At 36.9% G+C, this 15,736-nt stretch overlaps 1 protein-coding gene across 5 annotated transcripts in view; it reads left to right on the forward strand.

Moving 5' to 3' along the window:
* The window catches only part of LOC117981491 (putative uncharacterized protein encoded by LINC00269), a 920,685-nt gene that overhangs the window by 849,841 nt on the left and 55,108 nt on the right, over positions 1 to 15,736 (forward strand). Inside the window, exon 7 of one of the 5 annotated variants that reach the window (XR_010113010.1) lies at positions 12,021 to 13,602. The exons of the other annotated variants lie outside the window; for them this stretch is intronic. The gene's annotated coding sequence lies outside the window, so the exon portion shown is untranslated. Of the gene's footprint in view, positions 1 to 12,020; positions 13,603 to 15,736 lie in introns of those variants that run through there. 5 annotated transcript variants of the gene reach the window in all.

Raw genomic sequence — 15,736 nt, forward strand, 5'->3', positions numbered from 1 at the left:
TGAACCGCGATTCACAATGTGCAAAAATCAGAAGCATTCCTATACGCCAATAATAGACAAACAGCCAAATCATGAGTGAACCGCAATTCACAATTGCTACAAAGAGAATAAAGTACCTAGGAATACAACTTACAAGGGATGTGAAGGACCTCTTCAAGAAGAACTACAAACCACTGCTCAAGAAGTAAGAGAGTGTGGGCGGCAAGCCACCCAGGTGCTGGGGCAAGAGACTGTAGGCACAAGCTGTTCCAGTATAATAAAGAAAATATATAGAACAAGAATAGTTATACTAGAAATAGAATATGGATATGATTATATATGAATATTATTAATCATTCGTTTGTAGCATTACTCTTTATTCCAAAATTATAATAATCTCTGTTCTACACTTATAACCTAGGAAAAACCAGGCCATACAGAGATAGGAGATGAAGGGACACGGTGAGAAGTGACCAGAAGACAATTGTGTGAGCCCTCTGTCACGCCCGGACAGGGCCACTAGAGGGCTCCTTGGTCTAGCGGTAACGACAGTGCCTGGGAAGGCACCTGTTCCTTAGCAGACCTTGGTCTAGCAGTAGCACCAGTGCCTGGGAACTTAGCTGACCGGGAAAGGGAGTCTCCCTTTCCCTGGGGAAGTTAGAGAAGACTGTTCCACCACCTCTTGTGGAAGGCCTGACATCAGTCAAGCTCACCCGCAACCATCCAGAGGCCTAAACGTCTCCCTGTGATGCTGTGCTTCCGCGGTCACGCTCCTGGTCCACTTTCATGTTCCGCCCTGTATACCTGGCTCCGACTTCTAGATAACAGTAGCAGAATTAGTGAGAATATTCAAATCTTTGATCTCTCCGAGAAATGCATAGAAGAAATAATGACGTAAGTTGTGCCCTCTCTCTCTCCGCCTCGGCTACCAAACAGGGAAGGGCCCCCTGTCCGGTGGACACATGACTCACGTGACCTTACCTATCATTGGAGATGACTCACACTCCTTACCCTGCCCTCTTGCCTTGTATATAATAAATAACATCCAAGCCAGGCATTCGGGGCCGCCACCGGTCTCCGCATCTTGGTGGTAGTGGTCCCCCGGGCCCAGCTGTCTTTTCTTCTATTTCTTAGTCTTGTGTCTTTATTTCTACGATCTCTCGTCTCTGCACACGAGGAGGAAAACCCACAGGCACTGTAGGGCTGGACCCCACAGAAAAGACAAAAACAAATGAAAAAAACATTCTATGCTCATGGATAGGAAGAATCAGTATCGTGAAAATGGCCATACTGCCCAAAGTAATTTATAGATTCAATGCTATCACCATCAAGCTACCATTGACTTTCATCACAGAATTGGAAAAAACTACTTTACATTTCATATGGAAACAAAAAAGAGCCCGCATAGCCAAGACTCTTAACCACCTTTCTTATGCATAATATTATGGTTCCCTTTTATAAGCAGGGAGAATTTTTCACATAAACTTTATCTAATTCATCAATATAAAAATTATCGCCCATTTTTTAAAGATTTAATGATATAAATATACATTTTAGTGTTCATTTGCCAATTTTAGAGGTATAATATTTAAAGCTCAACAGATGTCCCTACAATAATTACAAAAATTTATCAAGTAGATAAATATTCAAAGAGGCTTTGTACTCTATACTAGTCAGCAGTTGACCAATATACAGTATTCTTTCAAAACAAAATCTCTAAAGAATAAATATGGATATAATTTGTAATACATTCCACAGTTCCAGATATAACATGAATTTGTGGGTAAGTAAAGCAAAAAAAAAAAAAAAAAAAAATCTGATCAAAAGAGGTTGCAAAAATGACAGAGGACTAGGTTGAAAAACTCCAGGACTGTGAGAGCCTTTAAAGGATTTTAGGAAGCCAAAATATTTTGTAATTACGGTAATTAAAATGTGTAACTCTAATTGTATTTCATATGTGCTCTAGAACTTAGAAATAAGCATTTACTTATTATTTTAGAAATTGGCATCTCAAATTACTATTGTATTGAGACATCTTGTATAATGAATGAGTTATTTTCTGACATTATATTGAATCAGTGAAATATTTAACTGTCATTTTTTCCACATTCAGTTAATTACTTCAGTGGATTTTATGGTAAACAGAAAGCTGAAGCATTTGAAATAATTTCTATGCTATATTATTTATATTGTCAGATATATTCTGTGAAAATTTTAATGTTATATGAAATGATATATATTAAATAAGTTAATAAAAAGATAATAAAATCAGAATGTGATATCTTTTTGAAAATGTGAAAACTATGTACACCTTGGAAATAACATGTATACTCATCAACCATCAACATGCTCTTTATACTACTATTTTTAGTATACTAAATTATCAGCAAATACATTATTCACATGCTTTAGTGCTATTGGTTTAAGTTTATTGCAATCTTGTGAATACAGATTGACATTCTAGAAACTCAAAGCCATGGCAAGGTTTTCCTTCCTTACATCAGATAAGAGTACTTTTCAGCAAGGTACACCAGGATAAATTAATAAATCTGGGACCATTTGAATCATACTGAATTTCAATAGCAACTGATATTTCAGAATTGCCAACTAAGATAAATACCTCTGTAGTCTGCTTTGCAATGCCTTTTCTCAACATATTAAGGTCTAGCCACAACAAAAGGCCATAATTGCAATAGTTACATTATTACCCTCTTTTTAGCAATTGATTATTTACTTGCCATTTGCAAAATTTTATTTTTGTAAGAATTTTATAAACATGCAACTTTTGTAAGCTGGTGATACAAAACTATAAAAGCTGAACAAAAGTATGTATTAACAAGCTGATGTTCTTCTTGGCCAAAATTACAGAAACATATTAAGATGATGTCTATTATAAAAGTCTTACTTCAGAATCACAAATATTACACATTTTACTTTATTATCTTTCAATGATTCTACCTCCCTTAGCATTAGCTTATCTTTAAAAGTAGAAATTAAAATTCTAAAATCAAAAAGTTTAGCTAATTATATACATATAACCATGAAAAGGACAGTAGAAAAACAACATAATTTTTAAAAAGTTACATTTTTTCATTGCAGTTAAGTGGTAAAAATATTACATACATATTACAGGTTTCAGAATCAGATGGACAATAATGAGGTATGGTGGATTTTAGTTCGATGAGCTATTTTGGGCCTTTTCAGGGAAATAGCTGCTGGTTAAAATATTTAGTTAGTATAAAAACAGATGATGCAAATAAATGTGTGATGAAAAGAGTAATAAAAAATTCCCTGTTAAATAATCTCTATCTCACTTTTCAGGCAAATGTGTTTGTGGCAGACATCGCAATCTATCACTGGCAAAAAAAAAAAAAAAAAATCTAAAAAGCTCCAAAGTGGTAAAAATCAGAAAGCCATAAAGAGACTCTAAAAAGCATCCAGCATGAATTTTTACTTAAGCAACTTCAGATGTAGTTCAAATATTTTATGTCTCATCATGTTTACTTAGATCCCCTACACACATTCAGTGACCATCAAAGTTGTCTGCAGGCTATTCCCTCACAAATAAAAAATATATGCACCTCTCACATTAATAGTATTTTTCCTCCTCTCCACAATCTTGTCAACTTCCTGGCTCTCATACTTTGTGCTCTGTGACTATATACCTGAGGTCTCAAGGAAACTGATTTTGAAAAATATTTACAAATTCTTATAAATAAATATTATAGATCTTATTATTTGACTAAATGAATATATTATCTCAAAAATAATTGTTGATTATTCTTTTTGGCCTAATAATTAGACAGAGGCTATAGCAATACAAATTAAAAAAGAAAATATTCAGACTTTCAGGAGTATATGTTGTGGGGCCCAAGTGAATTTTCCAAATCCATAAATATATCATTTATTTCAAATAATGTGCTATTGAACAGCAAAGTCAATTTGACATTAGTTTCTGAAGAGCCCCCAAAAAGCCAATTGCCAATTGGCAATTAGCAAGACTACCATTTTTAGTCTAGATGCTCAAAAGAAAGTGCTGAGGTCAAAAAGGGTGAAAAGAGTTAATCTGTAGTTTAGCTTGCTCTTTAGTTTTGTAACATTACCATTGAACTGTAATCCAAAGTTTTTTGTTCAATAATAATATTTTCCCTTGAACAATTGTGTTGTAAGTCTGTGCAGAGTAGGCTTCTAAAATGTTAAGACATGTTTATATACACATTTACACTTTAAAAAGTAGGTCTCTCAGTGAATAAATTTTCATTTATCTATACAATATTCTTTCTACTTGTAAACATGTTTCATTCCAGTGTTCATGTTTAAGAATGCCTATAATTAATTGTTTGTAATAGTCATCCATCAAGAATAAAATTGCAAAATAAATATTTTACATACGTATAATAAATATCAGAGAAGAATGAAAACTAAAAATTATAAATTATGACAGGGATTAATCTATAAAACATAATATGAAGCAAACAAGACAACATCAAATATAATACATCCGTTAAGATTGTATCCACATTAGTTTAAATTGAGCAAAACTTAACTCTGTTATGTAGAGATGCATACAACTATTAAACAAAAAAGCATAAAAATAATTATCAAAAGGTAAAGCACAGGGATTACCTCTAAGAAAAGCAATGACAATTAAAAACATATATTTTAATAAAAGTAAAAAATGTTAATCTGATTTCACAATTTGAGATTGAATAAATTTTTTTGTTCAACCCTCCTGAAATTAACTCCTCTGATCTCACTGTGCCATTTAGACAACTCCAAATAATGCTATTTTCTTTGAGAAATATGAAATTTACACACATAAAACCCACCATCATCCAAAAATTTAAAAGAATATAATTCACTCAAAATTTTGCAATGTACATTTTTCATGAAAAGAAAGGGCATTTTAGCAGCCAATCTTGTCAATTTTCCTTAGGAAACTTCACTCCCTGCATCATATTTATAATTTGTATTAATAAGAAAACAAACTTATTTTTCTGGTGTTTCAAAAATTGCATATTCTGTTGCCATCAAACTAATCATCAAGTAACTTGTTTAGGTCATTTTTTTCCTTTTTTTTTTTTTTTTTTTGAGCTGGAATTTTACTCCTCTTCCTTAGGCTGGAGTCAATAGTGTTAGCTCACTGCAACCTCCGCCTCCCAGGTTCAAGGGATTCTACTGCCTCAGCCTCCCGAGTAGCTGGGATTACAGGCACCCATCACCATGCTCGGCTAATTTTTTGTGTTTTTTAGTAGAGATGAGGTTTCACCATGTTGGCCAGGCTGGTCTCAAACTCCTGAACTCAAGTGATCACCCCACCTCAGCCTCCCAAAGCATGCTTGTTTTCTTTAAAAATGACTATATTACCACCTTGTTTGAATTTTTCTAAGAAATTGAAATTTCATTGTCTATCCAGATTATATTTTCTCTTGCCTTGAAACATGCCTTGTAATTTTTTGTTGTTGCTGGAAGTCAGATATGTTATATTTGGAAATAGAAATTGTGTATAAGAGTTTACATTCACGAGGCTGAAAGTTGTTTAGTCTTTACTGTTTGCTGTGCGCACCAATGCATGACTTAAATTTCCTCTGCTGCCTTTGTTTTGTCTTTCCTGTTGTCTTTAGGTTTCCCTAGAAATTCTTCATTAAATATACTCTGAGCCTTGTAGTTCTATCAGATGTAATCTTCTGCTATGACACAGATACTCTGTTGATGTGGTGGTAAGGTGTGTGGGGAGAGGAAGCATTCAATAATGCCATGATTCAGTCTCAGTCTTTTAGTGGGCCTGTGTCCCTAGGGTGTGATGTTTTTAAGTGCCCCTCAGTCCCTCCGTCCTCCCACACCACACACACAGACTGACACCATACACACAGAACTAACTTTCTCAACTAAGACCAGAGAAGGCTGAAACTGAGTATTTACCTACCTTTACTTTAGTTAACTTTGTGCAAAGTGGTTTCCTTTGAGGACAGAGAAAAATAATCTTTTAGTATATTTCAAATTAGTTACTTTCTCATGAGCATTCGCCATGATGGTTAGTTTTCCTCTCCTTTTGCTGAAGCATGAGGGGCTTTTTTCATATTTTCACCGTGAGAATCTGGATGAGCTCCTGGGGATAAAGCTCACTACAGTGACCCTTAAGGCTGAATCTTCAGTAGTTTTTAACTCTGAAGCTTCTACACACAACGTGACCAACACTTGATCAGCAACCGTTTAAGTTTTCCTCTTCTTCCTCTTCTAGCATCTTCTGTTGTTGGTGAGCTGCAACTTTCTGTATTTGAAAGTCTCTCTGCTTTTAAGAGCATCAGTCCGTTATGTAACCTTAATTCTAGGATGCACTTAAGAATGCTTTTTGATTTTTAGTTTGTTCAGTTTTTCTTTTTTCTTGAAGGAAGGATGACAGTGATGCCTTCTAAGGTCTTCATACTGTAGCAGAAATAGAAATTCCTGAACATATATATTTAAAATAAGGTTTCTGAATCTGAAAATGGTTTAGAGACTTTCATGTAGTTTAAAAAATTGAAATCTAATCAAAATATGCAACTGAAAATAACTTCAGTGATTAATACTATATTATACACTGTTATGTTAGGAAAGCATAGATTTCATACATAACAGCTTGACTATAGCAGTTATGTAATAACTTTGAGATAAGAAATGATGTTCAAAATTATAAGACTGTAATTTTTAATTTTCTCTAGCCTAAAATCTATTATCACCACATCAAGCATCATATAGCAAATGTTTTTTTTATGGCCCTGTTTTGGATGTGATGAGATGTAAATACAGTTACTATGAACTTGCCAACTATTAGAGAGACTAGAGCCAGTGTCTTACTTCTCTTTCTGGAAAGAGTATTTACAAACTTAGAGTATGAAAACATATGCCCAATGTACATTACACCATAATGTATGTACCCTGTACAATATGTATAGTATGTTTCAAAGCATTGTTTAAGAATAAGACAAAATATGTGTTAAGTGTATTCATAAAAATACACAACTTCGTGATATTATAATAATCTTATGCTAGGAAAACCAAAATAAATATCTAAATTATATTATAGCCTTAAGGCAAGTGAAAGAGAAAGTGAGGCATTAGAAAGTATAAAGTTTCCATTAAAGGGGAAAAGAAGGTAGAAGATAGCAAAATTTTGCGGTGGGGGTTTGATAGCTTCAGTAGACAGAGTAAGAGAAGTAGAAAGGCAAGAGGATTAACTGAGAAAAATTTAATTTTTAATTTGATGTCCAAAAAATGTACCAGTTAATTCCTCTCATCCTGTCGAAATTGTCATCTTTTTTCTCCCAAAAATGTCCATAATTATTTTGAGATTTATGTTAGTTTATAAGCTAACATTTTGGAATGTTTAAAACTTAGATGTACTCATCAGGTTCTCAAACCTCAGGGCTCCAAAGATAAAAATGCTATTTCATTAAACTAATCAATTTTGAAAAAATATGATTTTTTATTTGGAGGCTAGTAATTTCTTGAATTGGATTTCTTCACCTGCTCTTCACTGACCAATAATTTTAATATGCTATGTGTTTCATAGGCTTATTAGAATTTGAACAAATCCAATAGATTTTTAGGAAGTTCTGTCACTGCAATAAATAGTAATTGTATCAATGTTATCAGTTATCATTACTCACTGAGTAATGATATAAATGAGAGGCTCATGTCTATTTAACATTCTTGAAAAATGTAATGCCATTTATCTCACAATCAGGAAATTACAAATGAATAAAAAATCGAATATATGTATACATACAAAATCATGGAAGTCATATTATTACATGAATAATCTGGTTTTGATATTAAAAACGTGAGCTTTTATCACGGATAATGTCAGCTGTTTGGTAGTATAAGAAGCCGCAGACTCCATCTCAAAAAAAAAAAAAAAAAAAAAAAAAGCCGCAGACCTCACTGCCCCACAGAAGCACTGACTTAGCAACATATATTTGTCCAAAAAACCTTTAAAAGAACTCCAGAAACCAGTTATGAAGTCATAGTGAAACAGCTCCATTGTCTGAGGAATTATCCGTGGTTCGTTGTCTCACGCTGAGAAAGAATTCAGGACGCAGACACAGCCGAGGAGTGGGTTTAGGAGTGGAAAGTTTAATAGACAAAGAAGAAGAAGAGAGAGAGAAAGCTTCCTCATGCTGAGAAAGTGGGCTGCCCAAGAGAGGGTTGCTGGGTTAGGGGCAGAACGTGGTTGGTTTTGTACAGAGGCTTAAGGAGGCAGTAATTGATTTACATCGGGACCAGGAGATTGTTTTGACCAGGTGTGCCATTTACATAGCCAAAAAAAGAGTGGCCCTCCCACCCTAATTTTTATTATGGAAATGCGGCTTCTACCTGATGGTCACCATGAAACCTGCACAAGTGGTTTCATCTGGCCGGTGCCCTGATACCTGCACACCTGGCCACAAGAAAAAAGGGAGCGGGAACCGCCATATTAAATGTACCTGGTTTCCAGGTAGCGCTGCTGGCATTTAAATAGGAAAGCTTCTAGCTCGCATATCTATGCTTTCAGCTTGACTTTTCAGGCTGCTTTCTGTTAGAAAAATGGTTTGAGGGCTGCATTTTATTAAAGGAAAATTCCACTGAGAACTCTTTTACCCTTTCTAGCTGCCTAAATTTAATTCCTTAACAACTCCTGTATTATTCTCCCCTCAGGAGATGTAACCCTAACTGCTTTTAGGGGGTGTTGGATGGCGATTCTTTCTGGCTACTTCCTGCTTAAAAGGGGCATCACGTGAGGGGACAGCAGTTGGGGCTCCTCCTGAGGCTGATCTAAGGGTTCTCAGAAGAATGGCAAGTCCGTGTGCGGCTCTGTTCGCAGCACCATTTGGAGTTTGCTTCTCAGTGAAAAGAGACAAATTTTATAAGAAGGTTTAAAATATAGGGCTAGAATATGAGTATTAAGATTACCACTATTAGTGGGGTTATTATGGACCATAACTATGTTATATACTAGAGTTTGATAGCTATTAGTTACACCAATTGATTGTAATATCACTTTCCCTCCACCAGATGTCACTGTACAATACCAGAAATATTAATATGGCAGTAACATTTTATTTGAGAAAAAACATACATGCCTCCCTTGACTTGCCATTAGGGAATAATTTTAGATTTAGGCCATTTTTATAACTTGGAATACGATTGGGAGAAATACATTATCAGGTAGTTAAATTTAGTGTTAATCTTGGCAATTCCTTTCATTTAATTATTAAATTATTTCATGACTTCCATAGACAATCTTACAACATACTTAAACTTTCTGATTTGTCCTATACATCCTTCCATTAAACAACCAGTCATTTAGTTTTAGGACAAGAATTTGCCATATAAGATCCTTCCTTATATAAAATCTCTTTCTTTATAATTTTCTTTTCATAGTTTGAGTCCACTACATTACCAATCTTTAATAAAAAGTTATAACAAACTTAATGATAGCAAAACTTTCATGCTTACTTCTTGTCTATAACTATTACTCCTGCTATAAGCAAAAAACCTTGATTAAATCTTTCCTGCAATTATTAATCCTGTTATAAAGATGATAATTAGGCAAAATATTGTAGCAAGTAGAGTTTTACAACCAGAATTTCACATTGTGGGTTCCACAGTGTATAGTTCTATTGCAAATAGTAGAGTAAGTATAACAATTACTGCAAGAGTGGTATAATAAAATAATTTACATTTAAAACTTTACTTGCCAAGATATAATATTTCCCTTTGGGGATTTATGATGTTACAAATGCAATCCCATGTATAATTAAAATCTCCCTGCATGTATGCTTTAAAAAGGAGTTCTAATATTTGGCAGTGAATTTTGAGAGGAAAGGTAGAAATGATAAAGAAGTATCTGGTAAGGTGGAACGGGACTGAGTAGGATGAGTAGCGTTCACTCAGTTGCTTATCTTTTATGATTATCAGCTCAAGATCTTCTGTTTCTTCACATCGCTATTCAGGACATTCCTCTGGCCTGTCAGGGGTTCCTTCCTCAGCTCTTCAGGCTTTGAGTTGAGTGTGACGCATTCAGAAGTTGATACCTGTAACTTTTACTGCCAGGGGGGTTGAAAGAAGAACAGTGTGGGGCCCTTTCTAGCTTGGGTTTAGGGAAGGAGAGAGAGAGGAGATTTTCACTAATACCAAATGTCCTGGGTTAAGTAAAAGTGGTCCTATTTTATTGGGGTTGGGCTTTTGCTAGTTGTGTTAATTCCTGTTGGAAGTGAGCTAGAGAGGCTACATGCTTAACCAATTTAGAGGTTTTCTTCCTGAAAACAATCTCTGAGCACATTGATAAGTTTTATCCTTTCTTAAGTGAAAAGCTTGGCTAAGGATTTTAAGGACTTTCCATTGGCTGGAGGCTAGCAAATGGAGTTTGCCATCCTCTGACTGCAGCCATCCTGAGGGCTGGAAAGAATACCCTTGAGAAGTGGCCTATTTTATGTCTGCAGGGGAATACTGAGGTTTAATTTGTCTTATGAAGCCTTCCTAGATTAGAAGGGCTTCAAGTGTGCTGATGCCTTGAAGCTTCCTTGCTGCTCACTTATGTGCCTCATTAGCTAACCTATTTCCTTTGGCTGCTTTATTTGTTCACTTTTGATGTTCCATATAATGTATCACTGATATTTCTTGTGGAGGGAAAACTGAGGACAGTAACCTATTTATTTCCTGGTGATATTTTATAGAAGATTCATTAGTGGTAAGAAAATGTCTTTCCTTTTAAAGGGCAGCATGAGCATGGAGAACTAAGAAAGAATACTTGGAGTCAGTGTGAATGTTAACTACCTTTCCCGTGCTTAATTTAACTGCTCTGTAAGAGCTATTAGTCCAGCTAATTGAGCACTTGTGCCTGGAGAGAGATGTTATTTAGAGTGACTAGTGCATATCCTGCCTTACGCATCGCTTGCTTTACTGGCTGTTTGTGAGCTAAGGGCTCCCCCTAGAGTACACTAATTTTGCCACATTATGTTGGGTATAAACAGTTATTTCCTAGGGCTAATTTTGAGGCTTTTCTGACTAGTAGAGCCATGGTGACAATGGCTTGGAGGCATGTGTAAACAGTAGGTTCTCCTAACTGTAACTAAGAGGTTGAGAAAAATGTTGGATTAGAGTTTTTCCTGAGATGCGCCTTATGGTGCTATGGGAAGAGGGGAGGCCTGGATTAGAGAAGTGAAGAGAGAGAGAGAGACTAGCTGTAGAGCTTAGAAGGAAGTCTACTTTACTTCCTTCAGTTTACAGAATCACCCAGGGCTCTTGTGCTGTAATGGCAGTTTGAGCTACTGAAGCCGGGGGTTTGAGCCCTGGGATCCATCGGTCCTGCTGGAATATCTGTGAAACTGGTTCCGAACCTGGTGACCTCTACCTCCGGGGTCAGTTTGATCTCCAGTGGTCTCCACCACAGGCTGGACAGGGTCAAGGTGGCTTCCTCTTGCTGTTTGGGCACTCCTTAAAATGCCCTTGCTTGCCACACTGATAGCAACTAGCGATGTACCTCAGGGGTCCTGGACTTTGTAATCCTGCAAAGCAGCTGCTAGAGCCTTTGTTCTTCTCCTGAGCTTCCTCTTTTTCTCTTAGGCCTCCTCCTGGTCCCTATTATAAAAGACCAAAGTGGCCACCTTCAGGAGGTTCTCTAAGGTGCTCTCTGGTCCTATAACTTGCTTCTGTAGTTTCTTTGTAATATTGGGAGCTGCCTGTGCCATAAATTTGTCCTTTAGAATGAGCTGTCCCTTGACTGAATCGGGGGATAAGGAGGTGGGCACTATTCATGCCTCTTTCAGTCTTTCCATAAAGGCTGCAGGATTCTCATCAGGATTTTGGTGTATCATACACAGTTTAGAATAATTGAGAGATTTGGCCTTAGTTCTTCGTACGCCCTTTAATATGCATTTTAAAAAGTCCTTTCTTTTCCATTTATCTGCAGAGCCATTGAGGTTCCAATCAAGGTTGTCAAGAGGAACTGCTTCACTCCCTATTGGGAATGGAGTTTCTGCTATTTCTTCACTTTCCCTATCTCCTTTCTTCCCTTTTAGTGTATTATAAGAGACACGTTGCTCATCTCTGAAATTCTCTACTGCCTGCAGAGCTGCCTGCTTTTTATTTGTGGTTAAGGTTTGGATTAGGAGCAGCATAACATCCTTCTATCTGAGGTAAAACATCTGAGTTAAATCCTGAAAAGCTATGTACCTATTGGAGTTGTCAGAAAATTGGTCTAAGTCTTTATTTGCCTAAGGGCCTGTAATGAGAAGGGAACTTGAGGTGGCCCCAAATAAGGGGGATTCTCAGATGAATCCCTTGGAAGTTGCTTTTTTAATTCTGGGGGATTATTCTCTATAGGCCTGCCTGATATGCCTGTTAAAAAGGCTGGGTTGACCTTACAATGCTTGCAAATGTTTAGTAGAAATGCCATGCCTTTGTGCAAAAGAAAATGAGTTGCTTTTCTCTTCAAAGTCCTGAAGTTAAAGGAGTACCAGTGTTTCAGAGTGCACTCCAGTGGGGTGCAAGCTGAAGTTGGTTTGTTACCTATCTACAAAAATAAATGAGAATAAAAGTGTCCTTTTAGTTTCTCTCCTTTCGCTGTGACCCAGGGTGGAGTGGAATACAGTGGGAGCGTCCGCCTGACTGTTTTCTCTCCTGGGTTCCTGAGTTCTGGCACCATGTTAAATGTCCTGGCCATGATTGCAAGTGTGGCCCTCCAAGCCATGGAAGTGGATGAACTAAGTAATGGGATTTAACCATGCTTTACCCACACAGCCTTAGTTATCCTCCTGTGAATCCATTTTGATTTCCAAAACTTGTGTGATCTGCCTGGCTCTCTGAAAAAATGGATCTCTGAAAGACTGTAATAGTCACTTTTGAGCAAGGCTTCTTTAACGGAGGGAATGTGCTAGTTGCCTGCTATTACGGCCCTGTGCTAAAACATTCACCCTTAAGGAAAATGGTTCCGGTTACATTCTAAACTTAAAATCCCCTTACCTAATCAAGTACTATTTTAATTGGGCGACAGAATAGGTGCCTGAAATGAACGTAGAGGCCTAATGGCAATTTCTTCTGTAGATGGGACAGTATTGGAACTAAAATTTGGCTACAAAGGACATTTTACTCCTAACTGTTGAAGGCAGAGCTTTCCCATTCACAGAAGGGGCTTTTCTAGAGGCACGAAAAGAGAGAATTGGGAAGCTGCTGTATTAACAGCAAAGGACCTACAATGTGCCCAATCAAGAGGGTTTCTATTTCCACTAGGTGGTGGTATTGGCTGAGAAATACCATGTGCTCACCAGTACTATGGCATTTTCCCAACAGAACTGTTTACATGAACTGTAAAACTTCCTGCACATTGCATAAACAGAGAGGATAGAAGACATAGCAACTGTGGTTAGAAAAGAAGGAAAATTTTGTGACAGGATAGCTGGAGATCCATTACCAACAACCAGATGGGCTGTTGGAGGCCTTTGAATAATGCCATGTTGTGCTTTGGCCAAAAATCCTCAGTTGCTCCAGTATTTCTCCCACCCGCACATGATGTCAAGGTTCTCTATGAAAGCATATTTGTTTGAAGAGAGTCTTGAGACTAAAGGACAGATTTGAGGTTCGCTCCATACTCACCACTCCAAAGTTTCTATCTCCCTTCTGATCCAGATCCCAAAAGAGTCCCCAAATGAAACGGCTTTGTTGTCTGGGGAATTACCTGTGGTTTGTTGTCTCACACCTAGAAATAATTCAGTACACAGACACACATGAGGAGTGGGTTTAGGAGAAGGAAGTTTATTGACAAAGAAGGAGAAAGAGAGAAATCTTCCTCATGCTGAGAAAGCAAGTTGCCCAAGAGGACGTCTCAGGGTTTTGGATGGAACACAATTGATTTTGTACATAGGCTTGAGAAGGCAGTAATTGATTTGCATAGGGCCCAGGGGATTGGCTTGACCAGGTGTGCCATCTACATAGCCCACAAAAAGACTGGGCCTTCTCACCCTAATCTTTTATTATGCAAATGTGGCTTCTACCCAAAGGTCACCATGACACCTACACACGTGGTTTTACCTGGCTGATGCCATGGTTCCATGACACCCGCACACATGGTGACAAGAAAAAAGGAGCAGGAACTACCATATTGAATGTACCTGGCTTCTAGGTAGAGCTGCTGGCATTTACATATGAAAGCCGATGGCTTGCATATCTATGCTTGCAGCTTGACTTTTAAGACTGCTTTCTGTTAGAACAGAAATGGTTTGGGGGCTGCTTTTTATTAAAGGAAAATTCCACTAAGAACTCTTTTACCCTTTCTAGCTGCCTAAAAATAATTTCTTAATAACTCTTGTATTAATAGTAACCAGGTAAGCTCAAAGCCAGAAATAGCCTCATTTAAAGGAACAAGAAAATTGTTCCAGTTCAACTGTTTCTTCTCCCTCAAAGCAGAACAGCTCACATTTGAGGAGGATAAGCCCAACTTGTGGCTGCTTCCTCAGGAGGGAAAGGAAAGAGTGGAGTATGCTTCAAATGTTTTAGCTTTGGGGGTTAGATGCCTGAGGAACTGATTTCTGTCTCATCTATTTCATGGCACTGATGGGAAAAAACACATACTTTGAATGCCTGTGGTTGCTGAGCACAAAAGAGAGCTCACTGGATTTGTTGCAGCACCAGAGAATCTACAATGCCACAGTTAGACGACAGGGGAAGTAAGAAACGACAAGGCCTCAAAAAGAAAAAAAAAAGGAAGAAGAGAAAAAACCCTGCAAACCTCTCTAATTCAAAAATTACATTCCAAGCCCAGAGAAGAAGAATCTCCATGAAAAATTGAGAGGTCCCTAGAATTTCCAGCTTGGCTGATTTATGGAAGTGTTTCCCTGTATACAACTGATTCATGAGGACTGAGACAGGAGGTTGTTTTTTAAAAAGGCAAGAATCATAACAAAAAATAAAAAGACACCCAAAGAAACAGAGAAGCATGACCCAAACAAGGAAAAAAAAAAATCTCCAAAACTGCTCCTATCTATGAAATATAAAACAAGGAATTCCAAATAACTATTCTAAAGGAGCTAAGGGTGATATGATAACACAGATAGAAAACTAAATGAAATTAGAAAAATGGTGCATGAACAAAATAAAAATATTAAGAAAGAGATAGAAACTATAAAAAAGAACCAAATAGAAATTCTGGAGAATATAAACTTTTAAAAAATACCAGAAGGACTCATTAGCAAACTTGATCAAACAGATGAACAAGTCATTAAACTTAAAAGGTCGTTTACAAATATTGAGTCAGAGGAACAACAACAATGAAAATAAAAAACATAAAGAGGTCCAAAGGACTCATGGAACACCAGCATGCTGATAAATGTATCCATTATTGGTATCTCACAAGGAGCAGAGAAAAAAAAATAAAGAAGAAAGCTTATTTTGAAAAATAATAAATTCTGATGTCTGAGAGCCTGTGAAGATGCATGTCCCAGCTCAAGAGAAAAAAGAAAGGTTTGCCTTTTCCCCAAATGTTTATTCTATTAAGGCTCTCAAGGCATTGGATGATGCTCACCCAAATTGGTGAGTGCATATCTTCTTTACCAGTCTACTGATTCACACTAATCTCTTCCGGAAACACTCTCACAGATATACCCAGAAGTAACATCAATCAACTATCTGGGTAACACTTAATTCAGTCAAGGTGACACGTGAATTTAACAATCATAATGTGGACTTAAAAGGATCCCAAATTGCCAAAACAATCTTGCAAAAGAAAGCAAAACTGGAGTTC

Source organism: Pan paniscus, chromosome 7 (genome assembly GCF_029289425.2).
Source record: "Pan paniscus chromosome 7, NHGRI_mPanPan1-v2.0_pri, whole genome shotgun sequence".
Lineage (NCBI taxonomy): Eukaryota > Metazoa > Chordata > Mammalia > Primates > Hominidae > Pan > Pan paniscus.